Source organism: Bombus huntii, unplaced genomic scaffold (genome assembly GCF_024542735.1).
Source record: "Bombus huntii isolate Logan2020A unplaced genomic scaffold, iyBomHunt1.1 ctg00000156.1, whole genome shotgun sequence".
Classification (NCBI taxonomy): Eukaryota; Metazoa; Arthropoda; class Insecta; order Hymenoptera; family Apidae; genus Bombus; species Bombus huntii.
The window spans coordinates 92,501-105,662 of NW_026099397.1; the positions used below are offsets into that span (position 1 = coordinate 92,501).

Below are 13,162 nucleotides of genomic sequence, written 5' to 3' on the forward strand. Positions count from 1 at the left end.
TAGCATATATCGCCTGATATGAAAAAAAAAATCGGTCACGAGGAGAACACTACGAGTATATACGTTCGATAACCGATACACGAAGCGGTGCATAAGCGGGCGGTCGCCCTCGTAAGGACGACTCACGACGCCGCGAGCACTCACGCAGGTCCGTGACCGGTTCTCTCCGCTCTTATTCGTATCCCTTCGTATACCTTCGTCCGACTCTGAAACGTTCTCTTATAATTTTTAAGAAGAACGACGGCGGGTTGTCAAGGCAAGAAGGGACAGAGAGAGACAGAGGTAGAGTTTCGTAGTCTCCCGTGAACACGATAGATTATATATCGAGCATGCGTACGACTTGCACGGTCTCTGCACGACCGCGACGAACGCCGACGAGCGTCCAACAATCGCTCGTACGTCGCGTATGTTCTCTCCGTCCGCTCTTATTCGTATCCTCGTTCTTGTACCTTCGTCCGACTCTGAAACGTTCTCTTATATAAAGAAGAACGACGGCGGGTTGTTAAGGCAAGAAGGGACAGAGAGAGACAGATACGGAGAGTAACGATACGCAACGCAAGCAGTCTTAGGTTTACGTGAGCAACCCTCAGCCAGGCGTGGTCCAGGAATTGTATCCGTGGACCGCAATGTGCGTTCGAAATGTCGATGTTCATGTGTCCTGCAGTTCACACGTTGACGCGCAATTAGCTGCGTTCTTCATCGACCCACGAGCCAAGTGATCCACCGTTCAGGGTAATCTTTTATAAATTTACAACAGTTCAATACTCAAATGTACTCTTCTCGGTTCTAGCGAAGCCGAGTTCCGTCACGTTCGACCAACGGGAATCGAACGCGCAGAAGTCGCCATAGGATTGACGACACAAAAACGTTCGAAAAAAAAAGAAAACGACGAACGCGCGAAGATACGCGCGTTCGCCGGCCGGGCGTAAAGTACATTATGATATATAACAACCATCGAGATCGAAGCTCCGTTCGTCAGGAAACGACGGGGATATATACACCCGATTCTGAATCCTCTGTACAGCACACGATCTCGCGAACGAGTAAGCACGGTGGCTAGCCCATGTTATATATGTGTTTGATTCTACTCTCTCGTCCAATTATTCAAGAAACAGCGCGCGTGCATCTCTCCATCGTTCGGGTGATAGTAAAGATTCGATGGGATTCGCGCGGCCGTCCGCCTCGAGCGGTCTTTCGTCCCAATATCCAGAAGCAGAGTTTGAAAAACTCTAGCGACGGCACGGGTGTCCGACTCACGACATCGAGGTTTCGAAGCCGGCGATCCCCTCCGAACGGATGGCGACCACGCGACCGACTGAAAGCATGAAAAATCGACGAAAGATAGAACACATCTCCGTTCGGGTGGTGTTTTTTCTTTAAAAAAAAAAAAAAAACAAAAATTCGATGGGACTCGCAGCCATCGTCCTCGCGCGGTCTTTCGTCCCGATATCCAGAAGCAGAGTTTGAAAAACTCTAGCGACGGCACGGGTGTCCGACTCACGACAACGAGGATAGACAGCCGGTCCCCTCCGAACGGGTTATGCGACGATAAACTCGATGAAACTTTAGTCTCGTTCAGGTAGTGTGTGTCTTGTAAATCAAAAATTCGATGGGACACGCATCCATCGTCCTCGCGCGGTCTTTCGTCCCAACATCCAGAAGCAGAGTTTGAAAAACTCTAGCGACGGCACGGGTGTCCGACTCACGACAACGAGGATAGACAGCCGGTCCCCTCTGAACGGTATATTATATATGAGATGATAGACGACAAACTGGATGAAACTTTAAGTCTCGTTCAGGTAGTGTGTAAATCAAAAATTCGATGGGACTCGCATCCGTCGTCCTCGCGCGGTCTTTCGTCCCGATATCCAGAAGCAGAGTTTGAAAAACTCTAGCGACGGCACGGGTGTCCGACTCACGACAACGAGGAAAGACAGCCGGTCCCCTCTGAACGGTATATTATATGAAACTTTAAGTCTCGTTCAGGTAGTGTGTAAGTCAAAAATTCGATGGGACTCGCATCCGTCGTCCTCGCGCGGTCTTTCGTCCCGATATCCAGAAGCAGAGTTTGAAAAACTCTAGCGACGGCACGGGTGTCCGACTCACGACAACGAGGATAGACAGCCGGTCCCCTCTGAACGGTATATAATATACATTATGCGACGGTAGACGATCAACTAGACGAAACTTTAGTCTCGTTCAGGTGGTGTAAAAAAAATTCGATGGGATACGCACGCACGGCTGTCGTCGTCCTCGAGCGGTCTTTCGTCCCAATATCCAGAAGCAGAGTTTGAAAAACTCTAGCGACGGCACGGGTGTCCGACTCACGACATCGAGGCTTCGAAGCCGGCGGCGTTCCCCTCTGAACGAACTTCGGCTAGACTAGTTACGAATCGTTGCTACACATCGTCTTCATCGTCGTCGTCGTCGACATCGACATCATCATCATCATCATATCATCATCATCATCATCATCGGTCATCGTCGCATAGCGGGCCAACATCCACGCGATGCGTCTTCGTTCTAGGTTACCCGATCCACGAGTATGTTACACGTGGTTTCGTTATTTCGAACGAAACGACATACGAAGAGCACACGCCCTTTGGGTAGGAAGCACGTTTCGAGAACGACGAGAGTTTCGATGAAAGAGACGAGAGAAGTCGACGCAGAAGGTATCCATGGATCTTCGAAGAGAACCTTCGAAGATGTATATCGGTATCCTTTCGCTCTGCGCGACTCGCTACAAGTTCTTTCGCTCTCGTCGACTCGTTCTAGACGCTTCGTTCGATCCCAAAGAGGAGTCTTCGATATGTCCCGTTGCTAGGAGGAGAACAAACGCAACACAGACCACGAAACATAGAAGAGAATAGGCGAGCATGATCACTCCGACACGAGGCACTTTAGAGATTTTCTTATTAGTTTGCATGGACTTTTATATTTCGTTTGTACGGTTTCCACGATGCAAATACGAAATACGAGATCGTGACGGCGGGTCTTTCTGTGTACGGCCTCTCGCAGGCGCCACGACTGCATTTCTCTTTACACCTGGTTTCCATCGTAATTTTTTCGTTTGATATCGAGCCTTAACTTTTGTTGGCTCTTTCGAAGCTAGAGTTCCCTTTTATTAGAATTTCATATATATATATATATATTATATGTTATATGTTTTATTCGGAGACGGCGGGTCTTTCTGTTTACGACCTCACGCAGGCGCCTCGAATAAGTTTCATTCGCATTTCGTTTTTATACTTGTATATATATATCTCTTCATCCCGATGATCGAGAGAGAGTGCCACCTTCTCTTCGTATAATTCCGTAGCTGGAGGGTCGTCTCCTCCTTAAGAATATTTCTATTCGTGCCAACGGAGGTTGCCAAGCTCCCTGGCGTTTTCGTTTGTTAAAGTATATAGCTTGTTAATACGTCGTATATACTTTCGTCGATACAGGAGGAGTACGGCTCCTTACCGACCATTGTGATATATATTTCATAGTTTTTATATGTGTTCAAGTCAAATTCTTTTGGTATCGTATCGTTAATGATCCTTCCGCAGGTTCACCTACGGAAACCTTGTTACGACTTTTACTTCCTCTAAATGATCAAGTTTGGTCATCTTCCCGGTAACATCGGCAATGCTTATCACATTGGCCGCGCACCAGTCCGAAGACCTCACTAAATCATTCAATCGGTAGTAGCGACGGGCGGTGTGTACAAAGGGCAGGGACGTAATCAACGCGAGCTTATGACTCGCGCTTACTGGGAATTCCTCGTTCATGGGGAATAATTGCAAGCCCCAATCCCTAGCACGAAGGAGGTTCAGCGGGTTACCCGGGCCTTTCGGCCAGGGAAAACACGCTGATTCCTTCAGTGTAGCGCGCGTGCGGCCCAGAACATCTAAGGGCATCACAGACCTGTTATTGCTCAATCTCGTGCGGCTAGAAGCCGCCTGTTCCTCTAAGAAGATTTGTTTGTACGTTGGTAGTAAAAACCCACCGACCGAAGCCGGGGGCCTTCGAGATACCATAAGTTACGTCTATTTAGCAGGCTAGAGTCTCGTTCGTTATCGGAATTAACCAGACAAATCGCTCCACCAACTAAGAACGGCCATGCACCACCACCCACCGAATCAAGAAAGAGCTATCAATCTGTCAATCCTTCCGGTGTCCGGGCCTGGTGAGGTTTCCCGTGTTGAGTCAAATTAAGCCGCAGGCTCCACTCCTGGTGGTGCCCTTCCGTCAATTCCTTTAAGTTTCAGCTTTGCAACCATACTTCCCCCGGAACCCAAAAGCTTTGGTTTCCCGGAAGCTGCCCGCCGAGTCATCGGAGGAACTTCGGCGGATCGCTGGCTGGCATCGTTTATGGTTAGAACTAGGGCGGTATCTGATCGCCTTCGAACCTCTAACTTTCGTTCTTGATTAATGAAAACATTTTTGGCAAATGCTTTCGCTTCTGTCCGTCTTGCGACGATCCAAGAATTTCACCTCTAACGTCGCAATACGAATGCCCCCATCTGTCCCTATTAATCATTACCTCGGGGCTCCGAAAACCAACAAAATAGAACCGAGGTCCTATTCCATTATTCCATGCACACAGTATTCAGGCGAAGGTAGCCTGCTTTAAGCACTCTAATTTGTTCAAAGTAAACGTATCGGCCCACCTCGACACTCAGTGAAGAGCACCGCGATGGGATATTAGTTGGACCGCCCGCGAGGAGCTAAGCCCACCGATAGGACGTACCACATAATGCCAGTTAAACACCGCGAGCGGTGAACCGACACTGTGACACACAGATTCAACTACGAGCTTTTTAACCGCAACAACTTTAATATACGCTATTGGAGCTGGAATTACCGCGGCTGCTGGCACCAGACTTGCCCTCCAATTGGTCCTCGTTAAAGGATTTAAAGTGTACTCATTCCGATTACGGGGCCTCGGATGAGTCCCGTATCGTTATTTTTCGTCACTACCTCCCCGTGCCGGGAGTGGGTAATTTGCGCGCCTGCTGCCTTCCTTGGATGTGGTAGCTGTTTCTCAGGCTCCCTCTCCGGAATCGAACCCTGATTCCCCGTTACCCGTTACAACCATGGTAGGCGCAGAACCTACCATCGACAGTTGATAAGGCAGACATTTGAAAGATGCGTCGCCGGTGCTAGATGACCATGCGATCAGCACAAAGTTATTCAGAGTCACCAAAACAAACGATGGACGGACAGACGAGCCATCCGCCACCGATTGGTTTTGATCTAATAAAAGCATTCCTACCATCTCTGGTCGGAATCTGTTTGCATGTATTAGCTCTAGAATTACCACAGTTATCCAAGTAAATGTAGGTATGATCTAAGAAACCATAACTGATTTAATGAGCCATTCGCGGTTTCACCTTAATGCGGCATGTACTGAGACATGCATGGCTTAATCTTTGAGACAAGCATATGACTACTGGCAGGATCAACCAGGGATCTTATTCGTATAACAATTCTTATAAATTTCGTTTAAGTTCTCTTCGTGTCGTAGGTGGGACGTAAGCACCGTACGACGAGACTTTTCGTTCTTAAGATAGATATATCTATAAAATATATCTCCTAGCGACGTTCGAGATACACCCATAGTTCAGTAATAATCTTCGAACGCCGCTCGCAGCCACTTTGTAATTCTCAACTCCACCTCCTCTCTTCTCTCTCTCTCTTTCTCATAGTCTTATATAAAATGTTTAGAATCGTACTTCTAAAGGAACATTTCCATAATGCTGTCTTCGTGTAAAAAGACTTATTAGAATATCTTAGCGGTAAAGCACGTATACGCACCTCACGCTGAACGAACAAGCGCGTATCCCAGTGCGTCGCGCTGGACATACCGTAAGAATATTCTTTCAATCGGTAGAACATTTTCGGCAGAAGACATACTACGCAAAGATAGTACGCTCCTACCGCCTCATCGGATACTTCTGCGAAAGCAGAAGTTTTTATAGAAAGCAGACGGTTATACTCTTTTGAATGAATCGATGCTCAGTTAGTACAAGCACACACGCATCTAACAATTTTTGTTAGAATACGTACACACAGGTCACCAGCTTCCCGACTCAGGGGAACCTTGCCACGATATTTGGTCATTACGTCCAGGACAGCGACCCGCGGCGCAGCAGTGTAGAGAAAAAACCAGAACGAGAACGGAGGAACAGTCGAGAAATAGCGTAAAATACACTAAGACTCGAGGAGCGGTGACTGAATTCTCAACCGAGGCCGTAGAATAGCCACGCGCTCAACGCTGTTCCGACCGAACCGTCCGGCTCGACGTCTCTCTTATAGATACGAAAGCGCCAGCCGGAAGGCCGGCGCCGGCCGGGCTAGCGGCCGCGCGCTTACGGTGCAAAACCTCCGTAGCAACGTACCGTTCGGAAGGGACGCTGGAACTTAGTCTCGCGAACGCTCGATCACTACTATACAAAGCCAATATCCAACCATCGAAATACATTACCAGACGTTTTATTAACATAATAGAAATGCATTTTTACCAAAAAATTAATTTTTTTTTTCACCGAAAAATTGCATCAGTAAACATACTCTTTTATCGAATACGGACAAAAAATAAGTTTATAATCAATTACAATACGTTAAAATAAGTAGAAATATGCAAAAAAATATATACCTTGTAACGTTAATTAACGAAAAAATTAGAAAAATATCCCAGTCGTGTCAGTTCGACGAACGCTAATTTTTTGAAAAAATCGATAAAAATGTTTAATCCCGACGTATCTAATAGAGATAGAACGATTCCCGTAAAAAAATTTATACCTTGTAACGCTTTTTAACGAATAAACTCGAAAAAACTTTTTCGCCCTCGGAATTTTTCTAAGTCCCAACGTACCGGCTCGGAATTTTTCTATGTTCCAACGACCGGTCGTGTCGGTCCAAACGTTTTTATATCCGTCTGCCGACGATATAAACGCTTAATCCCGACGTATTTTATCGAGTTATAACGATTTCTTGAAAAATATTCGTACGTTATAACGCTTTTTAACGAATTAATCGAAAAAGAGTGTTCGGTCCGAAAATTTTCTAAGTACGAACGACCGGCCGCATAGGTCCGTTTTTAAAAATCGTTCTCGGACGGAAATAAACCATTAATCCCGACGTATTTCGTCGAGTTACGTCGATTTATGCAAAAAAATTCATACCTTGTAACGCTTTTTAACGAATAAACTCGAAAAAACTTTTTCGCCCTCGGAATTTTTCTAAGTCCCAACGTACCGGCTCGGAATTTTTCTATGTTCCAACGACCGGTCGTGTCGGTCCAAACGTTTTTATATCCGTCTGCCGACGATATAAACGCTTAATCCCGACGTATTTTATCGAGTTATAACGATTTCTTGAAAAATATTCGTACGTTATAACGCTTTTTAACGAATTAATCGAAAAAGAGTGTTCGGTCCGAAAATTTTCTAAGTACGAACGACCGGCCGCATAGGTCCGTTTTTAAAAATCGTTCTCGGACGGAAATAAACCATTAATCCCGACGTATTTCGTCGAGTTACGTCGATTTATGCAAAAAAATTCATACCTTGTAACGCTTTTTAACGAATAAACTCGAAAAAACTTTTTCGCCCTCGGAATTTTTCTAAGTCCCAACGTACCGGCTCGGAATTTTTCTATGTTCCAACGACCGGTCGTGTCGGTCCAAACGTTTTTATATCCGTCTGCCGACGATATAAACGCTTAATCCCGACGTATTTTATCGAGTTATAACGATTTCTTGAAAAATATTCGTACGTTATAACGCTTTTTAACGAATTAATCGAAAAAGAGTGTTCGGTCCGAAAATTTTCTAAGTACGAACGACCGGCCGCATAGGTCCGTTTTTAAAAATCGTTCTCGGACGGAAATAAACCATTAATCCCGACGTATTTCGTCGAGTTACGTCGATTTATGCAAAAAAATTCATACCTTGTAACGCTTTTTAACGAATAAACTCGAAAAAACTTTTTCGCCCTCGGAATTTTTCTAAGTCCCAACGTACCGGCTCGGAATTTTTCTATGTTCCAACGACCGGTCGTGTCGGTCCAAACGTTTTTATATCCGTCTGCCGACGATATAAACGCTTAATCCCGACGTATTTTATCGAGTTATAACGATTTCTTGAAAAATATTCGTACGTTATAACGCTTTTTAACGAATTAATCGAAAAAGAGTGTTCGGTCCGAAAATTTTCTAAGTACGAACGACCGGCCGCATAGGTCCGTTTTTAAAAATCGTTCTCGGACGGAAATAAACCATTAATCCCGACGTATTTCGTCGAGTTACGTCGATTTATGCAAAAAAATTCATACCTTGTAACGCTTTTTAACGAATAAACTCGAAAAAACTTTTTCGCCCTCGGAATTTTTCTAAGTCCCAACGTACCGGCTCGGAATTTTTCTATGTTCCAACGACCGGTCGTGTCGGTCCAAACGTTTTTATATCCGTCTGCCGACGATATAAACGCTTAATCCCGACGTATTTTATCGAGTTATAACGATTTCTTGAAAAATATTCGTACGTTATAACGCTTTTTAACGAATTAATCGAAAAAGAGTGTTCGGTCCGAAAATTTTCTAAGTACGAACGACCGGCCGCATAGGTCCGTTTTTAAAAATCGTTCTCGGACGGAAATAAACCATTAATCCCGACGTATTTCGTCGAGTTACGTCGATTTATGCAAAAAAATTCATACCTTGTAACGCTTTTTAACGAATAAACTCGAAAAAACTTTTTCGCCCTCGGAATTTTTCTAAGTCCCAACGTACCGGCTCGGAATTTTTCTATGTTCCAACGACCGGTCGTGTCGGTCCAAACGTTTTTATATCCGTCTGCCGACGATATAAACGCTTAATCCCGACGTATTTTATCGAGTTATAACGATTTCTTGAAAAATATTCGTACGTTATAACGCTTTTTAACGAATTAATCGAAAAAGAGTGTTCGGTCCGAAAATTTTCTAAGTACGAACGACCGGCCGCATAGGTCCGTTTTTAAAAATCGTTCTCGGACGGAAATAAACCATTAATCCCGACGTATTTCGTCGAGTTACGTCGATTTATGCAAAAAAATTCATACCTTGTAACGCTTTTTAACGAATAAACTCGAAAAAACTTTTTCGCCCTCGGAATTTTTCTAAGTCCCAACGTACCGGCTCGGAATTTTTCTATGTTCCAACGACCGGTCGTGTCGGTCCAAACGTTTTTATATCCGTCTGCCGACGATATAAACGCTTAATCCCGACGTATTTTATCGAGTTATAACGATTTCTTGAAAAATATTCGTACGTTATAACGCTTTTTAACGAATTAATCGAAAAAGAGTGTTCGGTCCGAAAATTTTCTAAGTACGAACGACCGGCCGCATAGGTCCGTTTTTAAAAATCGTTCTCGGACGGAAATAAACCATTAATCCCGACGTATTTCGTCGAGTTACGTCGATTTATGCAAAAAAATTCATACCTTGTAACGCTTTTTAACGAATAAACTCGAAAAAACTTTTTCGCCCTCGGAATTTTTCTAAGTCCCAACGTACCGGCTCGGAATTTTTCTATGTTCCAACGACCGGTCGTGTCGGTCCAAACGTTTTTATATCCGTCTGCCGACGATATAAACGCTTAATCCCGACGTATTTTATCGAGTTATAACGATTTCTTGAAAAATATTCGTACGTTATAACGCTTTTTAACGAATTAATCGAAAAAGAGTGTTCGGTCCGAAAATTTTCTAAGTACGAACGACCGGCCGCATAGGTCCGTTTTTAAAAATCGTTCTCGGACGGAAATAAACCATTAATCCCGACGTATTTCGTCGAGTTACGTCGATTTATGCAAAAAAATTCATACCTTGTAACGCTTTTTAACGAATAAACTCGAAAAAACTTTTTCGCCCTCGGAATTTTTCTAAGTCCCAACGTACCGGCTCGGAATTTTTCTATGTTCCAACGACCGGTCGTGTCGGTCCAAACGTTTTTATATCCGTCTGCCGACGATATAAACGCTTAATCCCGACGTATTTTATCGAGTTATAACGATTTCTTGAAAAATATTCGTACGTTATAACGCTTTTTAACGAATTAATCGAAAAAGAGTGTTCGGTCCGAAAATTTTCTAAGTACGAACGACCGGCCGCATAGGTCCGTTTTTAAAAATCGTTCTCGGACGGAAATAAACCATTAATCCCGACGTATTTCGTCGAGTTACGTCGATTTATGCAAAAAAATTCATACCTTGTAACGCTTTTTAACGAATAAACTCGAAAAAACTTTTTCGCCCTCGGAATTTTTCTAAGTCCCAACGTACCGGCTCGGAATTTTTCTATGTTCCAACGACCGGTCGTGTCGGTCCAAACGTTTTTATATCCGTCTGCCGACGATATAAACGCTTAATCCCGACGTATTTTATCGAGTTATAACGATTTCTTGAAAAATATTCGTACGTTATAACGCTTTTTAACGAATTAATCGAAAAAGAGTGTTCGGTCCGAAAATTTTCTAAGTACGAACGACCGGCCGCATAGGTCCGTTTTTAAAAATCGTTCTCGGACGGAAATAAACCATTAATCCCGACGTATTTCGTCGAGTTACGTCGATTTATGCAAAAAAATTCATACCTTGTAACGCTTTTTAACGAATAAACTCGAAAAAACTTTTTCGCCCTCGGAATTTTTCTAAGTCCCAACGTACCGGCTCGGAATTTTTCTATGTTCCAACGACCGGTCGTGTCGGTCCAAACGTTTTTATATCCGTCTGCCGACGATATAAACGCTTAATCCCGACGTATTTTATCGAGTTATAACGATTTCTTGAAAAATATTCGTACGTTATAACGCTTTTTAACGAATTAATCGAAAAAGAGTGTTCGGTCCGAAAATTTTCTAAGTACGAACGACCGGCCGCATAGGTCCGTTTTTAAAAATCGTTCTCGGACGGAAATAAACCATTAATCCCGACGTATTTCGTCGAGTTACGTCGATTTATGCAAAAAAATTCATACCTTGTAACGCTTTTTAACGAATAAACTCGAAAAAACTTTTTCGCCCTCGGAATTTTTTCTAAGTCCCAACGTACCGGCTCGGAATTTTTCTATGTTCCAACGACCGGTCGTGTCGGTCCAAACGTTTTTATATCCGTCTGCCGACGATATAAACGCTTAATCCCGACGTATTTTATCGAGTTATAACGATTTCTTGAAAAATATTCGTACGTTATAACGCTTTTTAACGAATTAATCGAAAAAGAGTGTTCGGTCCGAAAATTTTCTAAGTACGAACGACCGGCCGCATAGGTCCGTTTTTAAAAATCGTTCTCGGACGGAAATAAACCATTAATCCCGACGTATTTCGTCGAGTTACGTCGATTTATGCAAAAAAAATTCATACCTTGTAACGCTTTTTAACGAATAAACTCGAAAAAACTTTTTCGCCCTCGGAATTTTTCTAAGTCCCAACGTACCGGCTCGGAATTTTTCTATGTTCCAACGACCGGTCGTGTCGGTCCAAACGTTTTTATATCCGTCTGCCGACGATATAAACGCTTAATCCCGACGTATTTTATCGAGTTATAACGATTTCTTGAAAAATATTCGTACGTTATAACGCTTTTTAACGAATTAATCGAAAAAGAGTGTTCGGTCCGAAAATTTTCTAAGTACGAACGACCGGCCGCATAGGTCCGTTTTTAAAAATCGTTCTCGGACGGAAATAAACCATTAATCCCGACGTATTCGTCGAGTTACGTCGATTTATGCAAAAAAATTCATACCTTGTAACGCTTTTTAACGAATAAACTCGAAAAAACTTTTTCGCCCTCGGAATTTTTCTAAGTCCCAACGTACCGGCTCGGAATTTTTCTATGTTCCAACGACCGGTCGTGTCGGTCCAAACGTTTTTATATCCGTCTGCCGACGATATAAACGCTTAATCCCGACGTATTTTATCGAGTTATAACGATTTCTTGAAAAATATTCGTACGTTATAACGCTTTTTAACGAATTAATCGAAAAAGAGTGTTCGGTCCGAAAATTTTCTAAGTACGAACGACCGGCCGCATAGGTCCGTTTTTAAAAATCGTTCTCGGACGGAAATAAACCATTAATCCCGACGTATTTCGTCGAGTTACGTCGATTTATGCAAAAAAATTCATACCTTGTAACGCTTTTTAACGAATAAACTCGAAAAAACTTTTTCGCCCTCGGAATTTTTCTAAGTCCCAACGTACCGGCTCGGAATTTTTCTATGTTCCAACGACCGGTCGTGTCGGTCCAAACGTTTTTATATCCGTCTGCCGACGATATAAACGCTTAATCCCGACGTATTTTATCGAGTTATAACGATTTCTTGAAAAATATTCGTACGTTATAACGCTTTTTAACGAATTAATCGAAAAAGAGTGTTCGGTCCGAAAATTTTCTAAGTACGAACGACCGGCCGCATAGGTCCGTTTTTAAAAATCGTTCTCGGACGGAAATAAACCATTAATCCCGACGTATTTCGTCGAGTTACGTCGATTTATGCAAAAAATTCATACCTTGTAACGCTTTTTAACGAATAAACTCGAAAAAACTTTTTCGCCCTCGGAATTTTTCTAAGTCCCAACGTACCGGCTCGGAATTTTTCTATGTTCCAACGACCGGTCGTGTCGGTCCAAACGTTTTTATATCCGTCTGCCGACGATATAAACGCTTAATCCCGACGTATTTTATCGAGTTATAACGATTTCTTGAAAAATATTCGTACGTTATAACGCTTTTTAACGAATTAATCGAAAAAGAGTGTTCGGTCCGAAAATTTTCTAAGTACGAACGACCGGCCGCATAGGTCCGTTTTTAAAAATCGTTCTCGGACGGAAATAAACCATTAATCCCGACGTATTTCGTCGAGTTACGTCGATTTATGCAAAAAAATTCATACCTTGTAACGCTTTTTAACGAATAAACTCGAAAAAACTTTTTCGCCCTCGGAATTTTTCTAAGTCCCAACGTACCGGCTCGGAATTTTTCTATGTTCCAACGACCGGTCGTGTCGGTCCAAACGTTTTTATATCCGTCTGCCGACGATATAAACGCTTAATCCCGACGTATTTTATCGAGTTATAACGATTTCTTGAAAAATATTCGTACGTTATAACGCTTTTTAACGAATTAATCGAAAAAGAG

The 13,162-nt window shown here is 43.1% G+C and overlaps 2 non-coding genes across 2 annotated transcripts; both read right to left on the reverse strand.

The window, feature by feature from the left end:
• Positions 1–580: 580 nt before the first annotated feature.
• On the reverse strand, positions 581–735 carry LOC126877387 (5.8S ribosomal RNA). The gene has a single exon (XR_007694974.1). It is a non-coding gene; the product is annotated as a 5.8S ribosomal RNA (ribosomal RNA).
• A 2,799-nt stretch (positions 736–3,534) lies between these two features.
• Positions 3,535–5,457, reverse strand: LOC126877380 (small subunit ribosomal RNA). Its single transcript, XR_007694971.1, has one exon. It is a non-coding gene; the product is annotated as a small subunit ribosomal RNA (ribosomal RNA).
• Between the last annotated feature and the right edge of the window lie 7,705 nt (positions 5,458–13,162).